The following is a 16,077-nucleotide window of genomic DNA, read 5'->3' on the forward strand; positions in this document are numbered from 1 at the left end:
AGGGGAAACAAAGGGGACATTCACCCATCTAAGGAGGCCAAATGGTGCCCGTTGGTCTTTAATTTGGGATCTGGGTGAAAGCCTCCCTCAGGTCCCCTCAGCTTGTTAGTCCCTTCGTGATCACCAGGCAAGATGATGCAGGTGAACCCCAGAACTGGGGCTCAGTCCAGTAAGGTTCTTGGCTTCACACTGGAAAGAATTCAAGAGCAAGCTGATGGAGCAAAGCGAAAGCAAGTTTATTAGCGCCACAGAGGGCAGGAAAATGGTTGCTTCGTAGCAGCGTAGTAGCAGCAACTCTCATAGATTTTTGGCTTGCTATATTTATGGCTGTTTCTGGATTATATGCTAAATAAAGGGCAGGTTATTAATGAGTTTTCTGAAAAAGGGGTGGGGAGTTCCTGGAAATGAGGGTTTCTCCCCATTTTAAACCATATAAGGTAACTTCCAGGAGTTGCCATGGCATTTGTAAAGTGTCATGGCACTGGCAGGAGTTTCCTTTGGCATGCTAATGCATTATAATTAATGTATAATGAGCAATGAAGGCAACCAGAGGTCATTTTCGTCACGGTCTTGGTTCTAGTTTTTTTTTGTTTTTTTTTTCTGCATTCTGTTTTGATCAGATCCTGTTTTGATCAGCAGGGTCCAGTGCTTGGAGAACAAGTCCTGCTGATCTCCTATCTTACTATGAGTTGGGGACTACTCGCTCTGCTTAAAAGGGAAATTTTAAAAAGTTAGGAGAGGTTGCCTGTAATCCCAGCACTTTGGGAGGCTGAGGCAGGCGGGTCATGAGGTCAGGAGATTGAGACCATCCTGGCTAACACGGTGAAACCCCGTCCCTACTAAAAATACAAAAAATTAGCTGGGCGTGGTGGCGGGCGCCTGTAGTCCCAGCTACTCGGGAGGCTGAGGCAGGAGCATGGTGTGAACCTGGGAGGCGGAGCTTACAGTGAGCCGAGATCACGCCACTGCACTCCAGCCTGGGCAACAGAGCGAGACTCCGTCTCAAAAAAAAAAAAAAAAAGTTAAGAGAGGCATCAAAGACTCAGCAAACCAAGACTTTCTCCTGACAACAAGCAGAAAGCAGGAAAGGGAAGGAAAAAAGGAATTGCTTTCTCAGGGTATCCATTCAATATAATCTCCTGTACCACAGGGGATTGTGACCTGGCTTTATGAAGCAAGGGATGATGTGTAGGTATCATGGAAAAAAGAAGCCTTTTAATGGAGATTGGGTAGTATAGAAAGTTGCCAGAGGGCCTGCCTGACTCATGGATTTTTTAGAGAATGGCCTATAATTTACAGCCCCTGCTAACCGGGTTGTAGGGACACCTAACTCATCAAAGCTTAACCATTAAGGTTCTCTCTGGTGAGATCTGGGAATAAGGAACTGACATTGAAGCCAGCCCGTGCTAGGTATGAAAATGAGAGTGGGGCTTGGTTTAGTTCTTGGCTTAGTTCTTGATTTCATTTCCTGTATTTGGACCCTCATGGTGCCTGGCTGGACACATGGAGACCAGGAAAGAGGAAGTGAGACAGAAACACAGTAGGAATTACGGGTAGAAGGTGGGGTGGTCTCCAGAGGCCTTCTCTATCAGTGAGACCTGGAGTGAGAGGGTAAAAGAAGGCTCTCCCCACATGAGAGGAGGTGAGCCTTACTCAGTGAGACCAGGAGCCCACAGGTCTCCACAAATATCTCCCAATACAGGGTCTTCTGGGCCTCATCCAGTTGCTCGCTTTCCTCCCAGGTTGCAATCATGGCCAAGTACTTGAGGATCATCACCACCTGGAAAATCAAACAGAGATGGACATATTAGCCTTGTGGTTGTTGGATGAGATTAGAGCCTGCTGCCTGGTCACTGGTAAAGATGCAGAGATACCCAAGGCCTGAATCACTGAGCACATCTAGTAAGTTGAGTTCTGTGCTGTGCTCATTATAGAGGCAGACGTTGCCTTTAGAACTAGTACAATTGATCCAAAGAGAAAAGCCTTCAATGGGGAAGACACTGGAGAATGACATACGGTTAGAACAAGCCCATAGGCACTGCAAGGTGTAGACAGTCAGCGCTCTAGTATGCCAGAGAATGGGGAAATAATGATTAAAATTCCAACAATTATAGCAGCAGTAGCATCTCAGCCTAACTGGCCCTCATTATGTGTTGGCACCTTGCTGAGGGCTTCACAGTTTGTGGTTAAGGGTTTGAAAGTCCTAGCTCTGGATCCAAACCTCCAGGCTTCAGTCCAGCTTCTAGAAACTAAGACCTGCAGGGTGCATAATCTTGGGTAGGTCACTTCATTTCTTTTAGCATCAGCTTCCCCACTGATACAATAATAGTTCCTACTTCACCAGGTTGTTGTGAGAATTAAAATGTTTCAAAAGCAAACACTGGAGTGACTGGCTTATGTAAGGACTGTGTGTGTATATGTGTGTGTGTTGGGGGTGTGTGGTGTTGTGCAGTGTGTGTTTCTCTTATTTGTAATCAGAAGACATTTTTTAGAACAGTTTCAGATTTACAGAGAAATTCAGCAAATACAGAGTTACCATATTAGCACCCTCCCACACATACAGTTTCACCCATTATTAGTAGCTTACATTAGTATGGTACATTTGTTACAATTAATGAGCCAATACTGATACATTATTAACAATTAAAGTCCATAGTTTATTCAGATTTTCTTTGTATTTATCTTATGCAATTTTTCTATTTCATGATCCCATCCAGGATATCACAGTGAATTAATTATGTCCCCACAGGATGCTCTTAGCTGTGATGATTTCCCAGACTTAGCTTATTTTTTAAAAGATTTATTATATATACTTAAGTTGTACAACATGATGTTTTGATATATTGATACATACAGGAAGTGAAATGTTATCTATTCTTTTGCAACTTTTTCTTTTGCTTACTATGGTTAAGCAAATTAAAATATCCATCATCTCACATAGTTGCCCTTTTATTGTATGTGGCAAGAGTACCTAAAATCCATACTTTTAGATATGGATTTTAGATATGGATGTAGTTAATACAATACAGTATTAACTACAGTCCTCATGTTGTACATTAGATCTCTAGAGTTCTTCATCCTACATATCTACTACTTTATATTCTTTGACTTACATCTCCCCATTTTCTCCTTTACTGAATTCAGTGTAGACTGGGGCAGCTACTGTGGAAAACAGTTTGGAAGAAATTAAAAATAGAACTACCATATGACCCAGCAATTCCTTTCTAGGTATCTATCCAAAGAAATGAAACCACCACCTTGTAAAGATCTCTGCACTCCTATATTCATATGCAAACAACTAAATTGTCTGTTGATGGACAAATAAATAAACTGTGGTTTACACTCACACACACACACACACATACGAGAGAGAGAGAGAGAGAGAGAGAAATATTACTCAACCTTAAAAAGGAAATCCTTCCATTTGCCACAGCATGGATGAACCTGAAGGACATTATGCTAAGTGAAATAAGCCAGACACAGAAAGAAAAGTACTCCATGATATCACTTAAATGTGGACTCTAAAAGAGGTAAGTCAAATAGAGAATAAAACAAAGATAGAGAATGAAACAGTGGTTACCAAGGGCGAAGGGTGGACATGGGGATATGTGGTGTTTGTTTGTTTTTGATGATCTTGACAGTTTTGAAGAGTATTGATAAGGCATATTGTAGGATGCCCTTCTACTGGAACTTGTTAACTATTTTTCCTCATGATTATAGGTTTTTCTCATGGGGTTATGGATTCAGGAGAGGTAGATGAAAGAAGAAGAATAGAGTACCATTTTCATTACATGATATTAAGGGTACATACCATCAACATGATTAATGACTACTGATGTTGAATGATCACCTAGTTGAAGCAGTGTTTGTCAGACTTCTCCACCGTAAAGTTAGTCTTTTCCCGAATTATTCATATTGTGCTCTTGGAAAGGAAGTTACTATGCACAGTCCACACTTAAGGAGTGTGAGATATACTCCTATCTACCTAATTTACTTGGAATTCTTCAGCACAGAAGACTTGTCTCTTCTTCCGCACTGATTAACTTATTTGATCATTTATTTTTATCATTATGTGCTCATATACTTTTATATTTTATACTTTGGATTATAATGCAATACATATGTTAATATGGTTTGGCTCTGTGTCCCCACCCAAATCTCATCTCAAATTGTAATCCCCATGTGTTGCAGGGAGGGGCCTGGTGGGAGGTAATTGAATCATGGGACAAAATTCCCTCTTGCTATTTTCGTGACAGTGAGTGAGTTCTGATGAAATCTGGTTGTTTGAAAGTGTGTGGCTCTTCCCTCTATGCGCTCTCTCTCCTGCCAACTTGTAAGCCATGCCTTGCTTCCCTTTTGCCTTTCCACCATGATTTTAAGTTACCTGAGGCCTCCCCAACCATGTGGAACTATGAGTCAATTAAACCTCTTGTCTTTATAAATTACCAATCTCAGGTAGTTCTTTATAGCAGTGTGAAAAAGGACTAATACAATGTATATATACATACTTATGTATGTATACATTATACTATACACACAAACACACATTTATTTTTCTCAAATGACTCTGTTTTTGGCCATTGGGAGCCCTTTCAGTTGGCTCCTGTGTCCCTTTGACATGCCCCTATCACTATGACTTTCTTTATTTATTTGCAGCACTTCCTTATTTTCTGGCATTACAAGTTGCTCCAAGCTCATGTTGTATATTTTCTTTCCCAGTCCTAGAATCAGCCATTTCTCCAAGGGACCCTGGTTCATTTTATATTGTGGGATCTGGCCAGCAGCTTGCAATGCAGCGGGGCTCTTTCTTTGTTCCCAGGCAGATCTTCAGGTTGAGAAATAAAAGACACACACAAGATAGTGAAAGTTAGGTGCGGGGGGTCACTGCCTTCTGGTCCTGTGATGCCACCAGTGCACTGGATATACCAGCATTTATTATTAAGTTTAGTGAGGGTGGGGGTAGGTTAGTGAGGGATTTAGGGTCGTTTGATTATGAGGTGAGATGGTCACATGGGGATGAAGTTATTCTTTAACATAACATCGGTATGCAGAAGTACAGTATACAGAGATAAGAATTTACAATATAGTGTGTGCATCAGCAATTTGTAACAGAGCCTTGAAACAGAAACACAGTCTATCCATAACCTATGTTTAGTAAGATACTAATCAGTAGTAATAATTGCAGCAAAAGCTGGTTGCAAACAATCAATAGAAGCAGGACGTGAAACTAGACAACCTGTTAGACCACAGATTCTCAGAAGGGAGTATGTCTTAATCCTAAAGAGACCTAGAAGAGCCGTGGCAAGATAAGGGCGTTTATAGCCCTATCTTATCCATATGAACAGGCACCCCTCATGCATCCATTTATAGGCTCTCCACAAGGGTCACATTTCATTCCCAGAGCTATGAACATCTGCTTTTCTGGGATAGGAATCTTGGTGATGTGAAACCTCCCTGACTCCACGTCCATTTATAGGCTCTCTGCAGGGGGAAGCACATCACGTGCTGTTGGCTCATTCTGGCAGCCCAACCTTGCATTGTCTTTACACAATCCTGCATGCAATTTTGTATTTACAATAATCAGGAGCATTTCATCTTTTATTCCATAGCAATAGTTTCAGGGGGTCTCCCTACAATTTTATTAGATAAATACATTACAATCAAGATTTAGGCATCAGATGTGCTCATTGTTACTGGGGTACAATTTCTTTGAGGTCTTCTCAGCAACAGAGCAAGGAAATGTATGTGTATATACTAACCATGTATATGCCATCTGTATCTATATTAACTTAAACATGTATTCTTACTGATGATTCCAACTCAAATCTGGTACCACATAGATCATTCTAGCATCCTCCCCTTGCTAATCTATAAATTCCTACTCCAACAGTGAAAACCTGGCTCCCACTGTCCAGTATCCATTTAATAGTTCAATTCCAGTATACATGTATAGCAGTATCAGAATTGTTAATCTGTACCCTCATGTGAAAACTTTATCAACTAGTGTACACTGCATATTTGTAGTTCATTTTGCCTTTAGTCTTACAGACTCCATTCATTTCTAAAGTTACTTAGGTCAGCACCTTTCCCTCTACTCCCTCTATGAAGTTGCTTCATACATTTGTAATACAGATAGATTTGCATGTTACAGCCTAAATTATTTTCTGGGATCCCTCAACCTCTGAATTTATTACATTAATTTGCATACATTAAGGTTCACTCTGTGTTGGACAGGTCTATGAGTTTTGACAAATGCAAACAGTATCATAGTGAGTAGCCTCATGGCCACAAAAATCCCTTGAATTTCACCCATTCAACCCTCCCCCAATCTCCTGGCAACTATTGATCTTCTTACTGTATCTGTAGTTTGTCTTTCCCAGAATGTCACATAATTGGAATCGTACTATACATACCATTTTTTTTTTGAGACAGGGTCTCTGTCACCCAGGCTGGAGTTGCAGTGGCATGATCTCAGCTCACTGCAACCTCCACCTCCTGGGCTCAAGTGATCCTCTGACCTCAACCTCCTGAGTAGCAGGGACCACAGGCATGCACCACTCCATCCTCCTCATTTTTGTATTTTTTGTAGAGACGGGGTTTTGCCGTGTTGCCCAGGCTGGTCTGGAACTCCATAGCTCAAGTGATCCTCTCGCTTCAGCCTCCCAAAGTGCTGAGTTTACTGGCATGAACCACCATGCCCAGCCTCATACTATACATAGCATTTTCAGACTGCCTTCTTTCACTTAGCAATATGTGTGTAAGAATTCTCTGTCTTTTGGTGCCTTGATAGCCCATTTTGTTTTATCACTGAATAATATTCCTTTGTGTGGATGTACAACCGGTTTTTGTTTCCTTTTCATCCATTCACATACAGAATGACATTCTGGTTGCTTTCAGTTTGGGGAAATTATGAAAAAAATTGCAATAATCATCCATATGAAAGTTTTTGTGTGAACTTAAGTTCAAAATATGAAGCCCTAACCCCAATGTGACTATATTTGGAGAAAGGGCCTGTAAGGACCTAATTAAGGTTAAATTAAATAATAAGTGTGGTGCTCTAACCTGCTAGGACTCATGTCCATATAAAAAAAGGAAGAGACACCAGAGATTGAGGCCTCCCCTTTTCCTTTCTCTTCCCTGTCTACCCCACAGAACCATGTGAAGTCACGGCAAGAAGGCAACTATATCTGCAAGCCAGAAAAAGAGGATAGAGGGCCAAGAGAACAGAGCTGCTGTTATCTACTGAGCTGGGGGAGACACAATTCAGTTGGTAACAATGGCTATACCACTTTGCATTCCCAGCATCATTTATAGAGTTCTTTCACTCTACATACTTGTCAGCATTTGGTATTGTCAGTTTTTAAGATTTTAGCCACTTTAATAGATGTGTAGGCTAATGTCTTGTTAATGTCTTCATTATATTCCCGAATGACATATGATGTGCATCTTTACATATTTATTTGCCCTCTGTATATCTTCTCTGGTAAGGTATTGTTCAGGTCTTTCGACCATTTTTCAGTTGGGTCATTTTGTGTTCTCACTGTTGAGTTTTAAGTTGTTCACCTTACATGTTTTGATGCTTTGTTATGTACATACACATTAAGGATTATTATATCGTCTTGGAGAATTGACCTCTTTATCATTATGTACTGCCCCTCTTTACCCCTGAAACTTTCCTTGCTCTGAAGTCGGATATTAATATAGTTACTCCTGCTTTATTTTGATGAATGTTAGCATGGCATATCTTTCTCCACCCCTTAACTTTTAACCTACCAGTATCTTTATATTTAAAGTGAATTTCTTGAAGATTTTTGGGTCTTATTTTTTATTCAGTCTGACATTTCAGATGTTTAATTTGTATTAAGTTTCTACTGACATATCTTCAAGCTCATTGATTCTTTTTTCCACTATGTCCAGTCTACTGATGAGCCCTTCAAAGGCATTCATTTGTGTTAACAATGTTTTTCATCTCTAGCATTTCCTTTTTTTTTTTCTTTTTTCTTTTTTTGAGACGGAGTGTCGCTCTGTCACCCAGGCTGCAGTGCAGTGGCACGATCTCGGCTCACTGCAACCTCTGCCCCCTGGGTCCAAGCAACTCTCCTGCCTCAGCCTCCAGAGAGGCTGGGATTACAGGCATGCACCACTACGCCCTACTAATTTTGTGCTTTTAGTAGAGACGGGGTTTCACCATGTTGGCCAGGCTGGTCTTGCACTCCTGACCTCAAGTGATCTCCCTGCCTGAGCCTCCCAAAGTGCTGGGATTACAGGCGTGAGACACCATGCGCCCGACTTCTAGCATTTCCTTTTGATCTTCTCTTAGCAGTTCTACTTATATTACCCATCTGTTCTTAAATGTTGTTTACGTTTTTCCAATAGAGTCCTTGTCGTATATTAATCAGTTATTTTGACCCAATGTGTTTTTACTACTTTTATCAGTCCTTCCCCATCTGTGTGGTAAACATGAGCACCTTCTCTATATCACAGTCAGTGATCTGAGGAAGTTGTCCAGAGTATCTCAGTCTAATAAGCAGGGGCAGGATTTGAATGCAGGTCTCTCTGGTCCATGGTTTATATGGATAAACCTCATACTCTTCCACTATCACAGTAACAAGGATGTGAAGCATTTCTAATATCTGTTGCTCCTAAATTCACTTAATCCATCCCTGAAGATATTTCTGTGTACATGGACAAAGAATTTTCCATTTTTGCTGCATTCATAAGACCGTTTTCCAGTGTGAATTCTTTGTTGTTCAGTAAAACTGGAACTTTGGCTAAAGAATTTCCCATGTTCCCTGCACTAATAAGGTCTTTCTCCAGTGTAAATTCACTGGTGAGGAACAAGTCCATATTTGCAGTTGAAGGTTTTCCCACATTCGCAGAACTCATAAGTCCTTTCCCCAATGTGGACTGTTTGGTGTTTGACAAGTAAGGGTTTGTATTTGATAGCTTTCACATATGTGATACACTCATAAAACCCTTCTCCACTGTGGACTCTTTGGTGCTGAACAAGTGTGTGTTTGCAGTTTATGGCTTTCCTGAATTCACTGCACTTCTCTTTGCTTTTTCAGTGTGAATGGCTGCCCCACACTCAGTGGTGCTGTGTGTCTTTTACTGTTGTAAGTGGCCTGGTGCTGGAGAAGTCCTGAGTCAACCAGGAAGTACCTTCCAACCTTCTCAAAGGTAAAGGACTTATTTGGCACAAGAAATCTGCAGCCCTTCACGAACAAGCTCCTATCTACATCCCTTCTGAAGGGTTTCTCTTTACTGAAAGGATCATTTTCCACATGCCCCTAAGTATACGGTTTCTTCCTGGGATATTTTCCCCTGTCCTCAGCAAAAGGCAAAATATCTTTCAAGATTAAGACATACATATCACAGGGGTGGGCTTTCTGAGGAAAGGGCCTCGGGGGGCTCTGACCTGTGACAGTTCTTTTACAGAAAATCTAGGCTGAGAAGGTGCTTCCTTATCTTTCACTTCATGCCAGTACCCTGAAAGCAAAGACGTGCCAGTGAAGTGCACGTGGGCTTTGGTGAAAAGGGGCACCGACGTCACAAATGTGTATCTGCACACCAATGCATGAGTCTATGTGAGTTCACAGGACTGTTTTCAGGAGGAGAGAGTTTGGGTCAGATTGAGGAAGCAGCTGTTGTGAACTCATAGTTTTCAAAAGGTCACAACATGGGGGAAGACTCACCCAGCAAAGGACACAGGGATGAGGTGCAGCACAAAGAGGAGAGGTGGGGTCTACAACTCCCTCCTCTGCCAATGGTTTTTGGTACTTGTCTTTGCTGATGACATGAGAGGTGTGCAGAAAGGTATGTCCAGGCCCAAGAAAATCCAATGGCAAAAGAGTGGCTCACATTCAAAGACTACTTAAGAATATGTGTGCATCTCACAACACAGTATGTGTGGGCCAGTGCTGGAGAACACTGTGAGAGGGAGCAGTGGACAGGAGTGGGTAAGATGTGCAATACAGAGAGTTGGGGATTAGCCCTGGGACAAAAGTCTGACTAGAAATGGCAAGCTGCTCGTGTCAAGAACGGGAAAAGAAAGGTAGAAATGAGGTGTGACCACTGGCATTGGCACCAAAATAGTAGTGGGAACAGGACTGGTTCATGGTATGATTTGAACACAGCCCTGATGTCATGCCCTCTCACCTGCCACTTAATGGGGTCAGGACCCCTCTGAGCCGTATGTCCACACTAAGGAGCACCCATAGCGCTTCCCCCTGCTCCCAGGTGAGAATAGTACCTGGATAATGCAAGAACTAAAGGAAAGACTGAAGAAGGGAGGAGCCAGCACTGGCCCAGGGCAACTTGGAGCAACAGACTACAAGTAAGAAAACCAAATGTCACAAAAACAACCTCAGAGGAGGACATAAATAGTGACCATGTCGGTAACTGCAATTCCTGGTATAGGAAGACATGGGGATATATTAGCTAGAGGAAGGGGGCAGAACCTGGGGCGGAGAGGTCACCTGGCCAGGGAAAGGGAAAAGTGGGCTTATAAAGGCTGACGGCCAGACTCCTGATCCCCTTCCAAGTAAGGCTTTGGGGCAGCAGGTATTGAGGCTGCTTGGGAAGAGGATAGGACAGTGCAATGGCACAGCCCCACCAACAGGTGAACCTACCCAGGAAACTGAGGAAGGAAGTAGAGTCCATTGTCCTAATGTGAGAAGGATGGATCTGTTCTCGGGGAAAAGGAAAGGCAGAGTCTAGTCTAAAACATCTGGGTGGGTGTGAGGGTCTCACCTATTGAGACCATCAGTGAAAAGTTCTCCAGCATCACATTGCAGTATAGGAGTTTCTGAACATCATCAAGGAGACTCCATTCCCTCCAGGAGAAGTGCATGGCCACTTCCTCAAAAGTCACACTGCTGTTATGATAGGGACAGATGAAACCATGAACAGCCTCTCTCTTGAGGACCTCCAGTACATCTTTCTATAAATCCACCCCACATTCATACTCTTCCCAAGATCCACAACCCAGAGGATGTATCAGACCTTGGCGTCATTTGTGCCTACTCCCTCCTATCACCCATTGATTGCTGTGTCTGTGCTCAACAATAAGAAGCAGGTGGGAAGACAGACACCATTTAAGTTCCAGGCCTGCCACGCAGGGCCCCACCCCTTCTTGCCAAGAAATTACCAGGAAGTCCCCTAGATGGTAACTTCCAAACACAACCAAACTTGGGCTCACTCTTCATCCTTAAGTCCCAAATACCAGAGCCCTAGGACATACTCCCTCTCCACGTGCACATCATTCTTTAGGCTATACCTCTCTCATATCTCCAGATGTCATAGATATTGCTATCTTCCTATCCCAAACTATAGATCCCTCCCTAGCCTCCTTACTTGCTACTCACCACATGGCATCAAGAACATGCCTGGCAATTCAAACAGAATCTAGTACTTCCCCAAGACCTCCAATGGCTTTCACTGCCAAGGGCAACCCTTAATCCTGCTAAGAAAGCCTCACCTTCTGGCTCTGTTTCATTAGTCAATCTCAGCCATCCAGAACAACATGCAGGTTTTAGATACCTCCCCACAAACCGCTGCCCTCCTAATGCCTCTAGCAGACAACCACATTTGCCCCTGTGCTGATCCACTAGCCTGGTGAGTCCGTAGAGCTGTGAAGTAAAGGCCCTGCCCTCAGTATCATCTTTCGTCAATTACTCCTATGCTTCTGTATCCACATGAATGTCTATTCTTCCCTTAGAAGCCCTGGCCTCCTGCCAGACCCTCCTTTCCCCAAAGCCGCCCTTCAGGCTCAGTTCTCTCCCTTCAGATGTGCCTGTGATGCCCAGCACACCCAACCAGGTACCCAAGCAAGAGATCCAGTCCTCGGCCCTCACTCTCCCCTTCTTGGCCAGCTGAAAGCTGAAGATCATGACCTGAAGATTTCTTTTTCTAAATGTGATGCACAGCTTCACCTCAAGTCTACAAAGTGGCCACCACCTTCTGGATGTCTCTATTCTGAATGACTCCTTAGAGTTCCAGACCTTTGTGTCTACCAGTCCACTTGATGTCTTCACTCAGTGTTCTCTGAAATATCTCACTCTTCACATGGCCAAAACAAAACTCCCATATACCCACTGAAAATTACTTTTACTACTATCTTCCCCTTTATTTCTGTGGAGTCCTAATTAGGCAAAAGGAGTCAGGCTGGCAGGACGAGGAGAAATCAAAAAGAAAAAGCAGATAAGCTCCAAGTCTGCCTTTCTTCATGGTCCAGGACACACAGCCCTCCTGCACAAATAACTCACAATCTTCCTGTGCCCAACTATCACCAGACACCTGCATGCTAGCTCACTGCAACCATAGCGTTATCAGTATTGCACAAAACCCTCTTCGGCACACAGCATAAACACTATCCTATAAAATCTCAAACAAGCCTTTGTTTCTTGGCAGTCAGCTTCTCTTCTGCCGATCCTGCCTATGGGCAACATATCTTCCTACTTTCTCTAATAAATCTGCCTTTATTTACCTACAATTGTCTTGGTAAGTTCTTTCACTCCCACACCATTGGCCCAGACAGTCACTGCTCACCTATGACACTTCCTTCCAAAACTTTGGAGTAATCCCTAAGTGCTACCTTTTTTTATTTTTTATTTTTTATTTTTTGAGACGGAGTCTCGCTCTGTTGCCAGGCTGGAGTGCAGTGGCACAATCTCGGCCTGCTGCAACCTCTGCCTCCTGGGTTCAAGCAATTCTCCTGCCTCAGCCTCCCGAGTAGCTGGGATTACAGGCACGTACCACCACGCCCAGCTAATTTTTGTATGTTTAGTAGAGACGAAGTTTCACCATGTTGGCCAGGATGGTCTCAATCTCTTGACCTTGTGATCCACCCGCCTCGGCCTCCCAAAGTTCTAGGACTACAGACATGAGCCACCACGCCCAGCTGCTACCTTTTTTTCTCTCACCCTCAACATTAGAAAATCCAGCATTCAGCCCTATTTTTAAAAAAGGTCTGGAATCCAGCCACTTTTTCCATTTCCAGATACCACCAACACTTACCTAGACTATTGCAGTAACCCCATCCATGATCTTCCTGCCTCCTCCCTCACTCTCAAAATTTGTTCAGTCTGCAGCCAGAGGGAGCCTATTAAGACCTGAGTCATGTCACGTCATTGCTCCCATGCCATTGCTCCCATCATCTCCAGAAACCACCCAACTTCTCAGACTGCCATTCCGGATCTGACCCCTACTCTCCTGCTAGCAAGAAAGAGAGGAGATCTGTGATTCTCTGAACACTCCCTTCTAAGCCTTACCTTCAAGCATTTGGAGATGGTGGTACCTGTGCTTAGGATAACCTTCCACACCTCATTCTGTTGTTTGCTAGATATACATAGGAACTATTATATATACTCCCTCTGGCCCAGGACCCTGGGCTTGGGGTTTCTCAAGCATCCCCAGTCTCAAGGGCTAGAAGAGTCGCACACAGGCTGAGTCCCAAGGCACCACAATCCTATAGACGCGTGGATGGAAGGTTGGGACCATTGAGGGCTCACTCACCTGTGTATGATCCATAAGCACTTTTGTGGCCACAGGAACCTGTGGGAAGAGGTAGACCTTGAGAAGCAGGCAACTATGGGAGGACTCCATGGGCTTAGGCCTCTCTTGAACATCTGCCCAGTGGTGGAAACAGGTGACCTTGGACTGACTGTACAATCTCTATATTTCAGTCCTCAATAATGCCTTTTATCTGCTTTGTAACTTTGAACAAGTACTCAATCTCCCTGTACCTCACTGTCCAACTTGTGCCTCATCCAGTCTTCTTCCTCCAAGCAGCTTTTGGGAAACTTTAAAACCCTTAACTCAGACTGTGTTCCTCCTCTGTTCACAACCCTGCATGGCTCCAAGCACCATCAGAAAGTGAAACCGTGCCCCAGGGGTAGAGAATTTGTTAACTAGCAAAATTTCCTGAGCTTGTTTTGCAGAACAGTAGAGAAGTAAATAGTTTGTTACAGTCCCCTCTGTTTGCAACAAAGTTGGCTGATGAGCTGAGCATGCTTGGGACCAATATGGCTGACTGGAGTCTGCACAGAATAGACTTACTCATTAGATGAGTGACCTTTTGATGTTAGAGGGCTGAAAATACCTCCAGATCATGCTAACACCATTTCCTGAACATATGACCCATAAAGCAGCATGTAGGGGCAACAGTCCTTGCCCAAGGGACTCTCCAAACTGCTTTTTCTTCCAGCCAATCACTGTCCAGCCCAAAACCCCACCCTCAAAATCTCTCCCTCAAATCTATGGCGGCCAAGCTAGTACAAGGAGACAGACTGGCCTCCTGTCTCCTTGACTCTTAGTAAACCTTTATAGCCGCAAAAACCCAATGCTTTGGTGTTTGGGTTTCTGGTGTTTGACTTTCCTTTGTATATGGGCAAATGGGCCCAGTTTGGTTCTGTGACAAATGAAGGTACAACACCTTGTCACTGCAGGTGGGACTTCTCTTCACACTCTACTCTGTGTACATACAGCCCCCAGGCCAGCCCAGTTGCCCCTCCAAGCCTTTGCACATGCTGATCCCTCAGTCTGTAACAATCTTCTGTGACTCACCACACTGGCTTTCAGAAATGGCTTCACTACCCATGAGCTCTCCCGCTTCCCCCAGCCTAAACACCAGGGCCTAGACTGAAGTGACCTGAACAGGTTTCCACAATGTGGGGCTTAAGATTTGAAAGTGGGAGTCCGATGGGTGAGGGCCCAAGGGATGCACCACCAACTTGAAGACACCGTGATGCAAGCCTGTGAGTGAATGGCTCCAGAAACTGCGGTGACCAGGATGGGGACAGCCACATGGCAGCCTCCAGCCCAGCACTGACACGAGATCACAATGGGTGGCACCCTAGCCTAGCTTCAGAGCCTCAGTCTTACCTCTGTGCAGTAGGGACAAGGCTTCCTGTTGCCTTCGCCTCCTTTTTCCTCAGACCTAACCCAGCCCTCCGTAGTTTCTGAACAGGTAAAACAGCTGCAAGGCAGCCAAAATGACCGCCACAAAGCGAGACAGGAAGTCCTGACCATCTTCACTCCTAAACCTGGAATCTCCCATCTTTCTGTGCTTTCATTGGATAAGCACTGCTGCCACTCAGCAGAGAATTCTGGGTAAGGGTGACATAGCTCTCACACCTCCACGTGGTGAAGAGCTTTCCCTTGCAGCCACGCTGTCTTGAATAACCCTCATTCTCAGGCTCTGAGGTGGGGAAGTAGCTACATCTCTGGACGTGTTTTGAGACATTATTTCAGACTCTATGAAGCTCAGCATGTTCCCATGGGCCATATTTCTGATGTTCTCAGAGATTACAAATCCAAATGGAATGATCATTCCGTCGTGTTACTGACACCCAAAGTATGGCCACGCATAGCTGGAAACTAACTACCTTATTGATCTTCAACTGACTGTGGCCTGAACAGTTAGAGTCAGTTCTGTGAATTTCTGTATGCTCCTTCAGGGAGAAGAGAAAAAAGCCTCCAGATAGGGCCACGATAGGAAAGACAGAAGAGTGATGTTGGGCTGCCCAGAATCAAGTGGACAAGGGTGGCACTAAAATTTTCTGGTTTTCTCTGGAGTTGCCCAGCGAGATCTTCTGCTCTCCAACCTTTAGGGTGAGAACCTGCTGGAGAAGCCATGGGTGGAAACTTCCAAGGCTAGTGAAACCACTCCTATAAACCTTTAAAAATGTATCAGGGAAGAAGGGAGAAACGAAAATAAGCCAAGGTTGCAGCACATTCAACATTAACCATTCCATCAGCTTGCTCTCTGACCTGCTTTTTTATAGTTGTTTTGTGCTGATTGCCTTCAAATGATGGGGGTTCAACTTTTTGGCTCCCTGGGCCACATTGGAAGAAGAATTGTCTTGGGCAATAGGTAAAATACACTAACACTAATGATAGCTGATAAGCAAAAAAAAAGAAAAGTAAAAAGGTCCTTGCATGATTTTTGTGATATCTGCCACCGCAGATAAGCTAACAATTCCTTGCATTCAAAGACTCGAACACCTGTGAACCCTGTTACAAGACTATAATTCCCCTTAACTACCCCATATATAACAACTTGAACATTAAGAAACA

General features: G+C 43.8%; 1 long non-coding RNA gene across 1 annotated transcript; it reads right to left on the reverse strand.

Annotated features, from left to right (window-relative positions):
• Nucleotides 1-4,527: 4,527 nt before the first annotated feature.
• LOC129051768 (uncharacterized) lies at nucleotides 4,528-14,813 on the reverse strand. The gene is made up of 3 exons (XR_008516235.2): nucleotides 14,726-14,813; nucleotides 13,516-13,554; nucleotides 4,528-4,825 (listed from the first exon to the last, which is right to left on the reverse strand). It is a non-coding gene; the product is annotated as an uncharacterized LOC129051768 (long non-coding RNA).
• Between the last annotated feature and the right edge of the window lie 1,264 nt (nucleotides 14,814-16,077).

This window comes from Pongo abelii, chromosome 20, assembly GCF_028885655.2.
Source record: "Pongo abelii isolate AG06213 chromosome 20, NHGRI_mPonAbe1-v2.0_pri, whole genome shotgun sequence".
NCBI lineage: Eukaryota > Metazoa > Chordata > Mammalia > Primates > Hominidae > Pongo > Pongo abelii.